The sequence below is a fragment of the Prenolepis imparis genome, unplaced genomic scaffold (assembly GCF_030444845.1).
Source record: "Prenolepis imparis isolate NDT839.2.m4 unplaced genomic scaffold, iyPreImpa1.0 SCAF_1, whole genome shotgun sequence".
NCBI classification, from domain to species: domain Eukaryota; kingdom Metazoa; phylum Arthropoda; class Insecta; order Hymenoptera; family Formicidae; genus Prenolepis; species Prenolepis imparis.
This window is the reverse complement of record NW_028141159.1, coordinates 7,856,045-7,860,393: the sequence shown is the minus strand read 5'-3', so window position 1 is coordinate 7,860,393 and position 4,349 is coordinate 7,856,045. Positions and strand designations below refer to the sequence as shown.

General features: G+C 35.6%; 1 protein-coding gene across 5 annotated transcripts in view; it reads left to right on the top strand.

Annotated features, from left to right (window-relative positions):
* The window catches only part of Kn (EBF transcription factor knot), an 80,193-nt gene that overhangs the window by 42,307 nt on the left and 33,537 nt on the right, over positions 1-4,349 (top strand). The window lies entirely within an intron of this gene.

Here is a 4,349-nt window from a genome sequence, read left to right as displayed (position 1 = left end):
ATCCACGGATCGCAACACATTCGCGCGCGCGAAAACAGATTAAGTTGGGTTATGTTGGCAAGAGATTTTGCATTGAATTTTTCGCGAAATATGCGTTTCGAACAATTACGACTACACATTAACGTTGAAATTATGATATGCGATCGATAAATATTACAATACAAAGATTAGAAATCGATTCTAACGATTATGCTTACTAATTAATCACAGCGGAACGCAGCTCCAACTGCCTGATACTCGCGGCGTTACGGTAATGGCCGCTATTTTACAAACATCGGCAACTTCATTCTAATAGCGCGCACGATACTATATACATAACTTATAATATTAATAATTAATTAAAACTCGAAGGAGATTCGTTCGAAAAGATATAGCTTTAGAAAGAAAAAATATTAATAGAGAGAATAAGGTATTATAATATATTATTTACAACATATTACTTGTATTTTATAACTTTTACCATATTACTATTTTAAAATTTAATTAGCAAATTATAACATACACAATATAAATATAAATATGTAAGCTAGAATATTTAATTAGCAAATTTTCGCTTTATTAATATTTTTTGATAGAAATCAGCTGATTAAAGAGTTAATTTGTGCTAATTAATTTTTAAAATAATAATACGTTATAAAAATTAAAATAATGTTTTAAATAATATGTTATAATACTTTAAACACGATTAATATTTTTGACAGTTATCAGCTGATTTCTGTCAAAAAATATTAATCAAGGATAAGGTATTATAACATATTATTTACAACATATTACTATTTAAATTTTTTACCATATTATTATTTTAAAATTTAATTAGGAAATTAACGCTTTAATCAGCTGATTTCTGTGAAAAAATATTAATCGAATTTAAACAAACTTTATATTATTTTTTTTTAAATATCATTCTTTTTAACATAAAATCGAAGAATGGCGCGCTTGTGTTGTTTTAGTATATGCAAAAACGTGAATAGAGTGACAAAAGAACCACGACAATTGTTCGAAAGGGTGAAAGAAGATGAAGGGAATGATATATCGACGTGAAATGAGCAGGCATCTCCGATTCTAGATCTCGCGCAGGGCTCTATCCCAAATTGCCAATTTTATCGATAATACGGATCTGGTAATACGATAGAGATATAATGCAAATTCGGTTAATTGTTCCTCCCGAGGAAGAAGACAGGGAGAAATCGAAAGGGACCAGTAGTAGATAGAACCCGCTTTTTGCCCTTTTGTTGCCCACGGGGCGGATGCTACGACGGGGGTTGGTGTTGGGTGTTGGGTATCTTACTGCGAGATCGAGTTTCCTTGTACATGTGGTACTGACGAACGATGTACGCGACTGACAATGAAGCGCACCAAGTATTTATAGCAGATGGCATAGATTTATATTCCCTCTAGTACTAATTCATGCTTAAAGCAAATACAATTTATTTATTAAATATTTTAATATTAATAACTTCATATTAAAAACTAATTAAATATATATATTTATATATATAGTTTTCATTTATTTATTAATTACAATGTTAAATATAATGCAATCAGATATAAGTTCAACTAATTAAAAGAATCCATTTATTTTTTAATTTAAGAGATATTTACTCTTTATATGCATACATATAAATATAATATCAATTTACACAATTTATCCAAATTTTTTTAATAAGATGTATCTGTTGGCAGTTGAAGATCATTAGCCCGTTCTTTATATCCGTGGCTAATTAGGCCAATCAAGAACAAGCGAATCGAAAGCATCCGCCAATTAAAATCAGCCCGCAACCGCATCGGCGCTCGTTGCACGGAGCAGAGTGGCGGATGCGATCGCAGCCCCTAATTTTTTAAATGGCCGTTTAAAGGGTTGCCGAGCCAATTAGCATGCTAATCGGAAAGCCGGCCAAAGTTTCGACGGTGGAAGCGCCATGGACTGAGAGTACGCATTCCGTAAAAAAAAAAGAAAGAAAAGAAAACAGAGAGAGGCGTAAACGAGTCGCTCGAGCCACCACGATGACCCGGTGGCGGCTCATATACCTACCCCTACACACTCACCCCCCGAGAGAAAGATAAGAAGCTAATTGCGCACGACCACTCATTCTCGCCACACCCGTGTAAATGAACGTGCACCTCGCGTGACGCGCGCGCTTTCACGCACCTTCCCTTTGATAGCGGCTCGTCGCACGTGTACACACATGAATGTGAACCTGAAATTAAATTCGTCAATTGCACTGGCCGCCAATTGTAGCGTACGTTCCCTTAAAGAATATAATGACATGTTTAAACGTTAATGATACGGTGCGAAAGATTCGGTTATTATTATTGTATTTGTACGTGTTTTGTCAGTTTGTTTTGCAACATGCGAGTAAATTTGAGAATATGAGTTACACGTTGATACGGATCGGTTAATTTGAGAGTGGAGTTACGTCATGCCGTGCAATTCTTTCTTGAGTTAAATTATAAAAACTTTATATTAAGGATTTACAATGATAAATAATAAAATAAATTAAAATAATTAAAATATTACATAACAATAAATTAAGAAATAACGATGCTATTATGACATCTTATAAGTGATTAGAAATTATTATAATCAGTCTTTAACTGTCATCAAGTATACTTGATTAAATTATTTGATGTTTATTGCAATATATTTTTTTCTTTATTATTTTTAAAATTTATGCGCTTAAATCGAAAACTTATTGGAGAAAGCTGGATTGCGCTAGTAACGACAATCGTTTCGAAAGAGCACGGATCATTCGATTCCGTATCGCGTTAGCGACGGCGCAAATCTAATAGAGTGCCTGCAGCATCAAATGTCACTGCTAGTTGTGGAGGGGTTGTCGTATTGGAGTTTTTGATTGGCTAATCCGCCCAAATCTAATCGAGCGCACCCCGTCCCTACGATCCATGCTACGTTTCTATTCTCTCATTCGGGCCTGGTAGGATTCAATTACGACGCCGAATCTTATGATGGCCTTGTCATAAGTTGTATTATCCTAAAAGAATTGCGGCAGTACATATATGTTAATATGTTTCTTATATATTTTTACATTATTAGTAAGAAATCTACAATATTTCAAGATATTTCAGTGTTCTCGAAATGTCACTAATCAATTAATATTGTCCTTTTTATGCCTATATTTTATATGATTATAACTAAAGATATTTTTAAAGATAGCGTAATTAATTACTAGAAAATGGATTTATTACTGTGTCCGCTACGAATCGATAATCTTAACGTAGCCACCAATCAGTCAACTATAGTGATGAGACGCATCCGTAATGCGAGGGGTGAAAAAATAATGTGCTACTCGAAACCGGTTTCCTATTGCATCGGGACTCTCGATCGCTTATATTTGGTCCAACAGTCCAAGTTGGAAAATATCGGAGTATCGTGCGTATATAAACGCTACGCGAATAAATTATTCTCGATTCCGCTTTCTCGACGACTCGGCTAGAAGAGATGTCATTAATTCTCTTTCAAACGGTTAAAATCATTCTTTTCAGATCGGAATCGCGCGTTCTCGATTAACCGATTCTAGCACATACAGATACGCAACGCACAATATAGTCATGTCATTAAATCACGCCTCGTCGAGCAATTTACTCTTGATTCCACTTGCACGAGGTCTCTCCCCAGAGTCTCTATATCCATGCTGCATTTAGGATAACCGACGTTTTCTTGATGTTAAAGACGAAGGTGTGCAAATATTCTTTGCAATATTTTTTTAACATAAAAATTTGGGCAAAATTCCACGCGTTTTGTGTAATAAAATGTTATTAAAATATAATCTTAGTAATCAATGCTCTTGCATAAGAATTATATGTAATTCTTATGATATTTATATATAATCACAAAGCTGTTTGAAAATCGACTATATAACGATGATAGTGCCATTTTTGTACACATTCGTAATAGCTATAAAATCGCTGGCGTTAATATTCCGCTGGCTGGCCATTTGTTCGGAGAGAAAGAGATAGAGAGAATAGGAGAGACTATCGAACCGAGATGTTGTACTTGTGCGAATATAGACATTCGACACACCCTAAGACTGAGATATCCGAGCACGGCGGGTGCATGCGAGGGTGCATATATTGTGCCATACCACCCCTCCCAACGCAACGACGCCCAAGTAACACTCCCCGCTGAAAGAGCCAATAATACCACGTACTACCGAGCTACTACGACGGCTTATTATTTTCCTACGGCTCATCGAACCCAGTGTGTGCTCGCTATCAATTACACGACATTCCACGCGAGACCCCCTCGACGGACTTAGACGGATCAGACTAACCAGAATCCCATCTGGTAAACTTTCGCGTTACGTCCATTTATGCACCGCAGGCAGTAACCA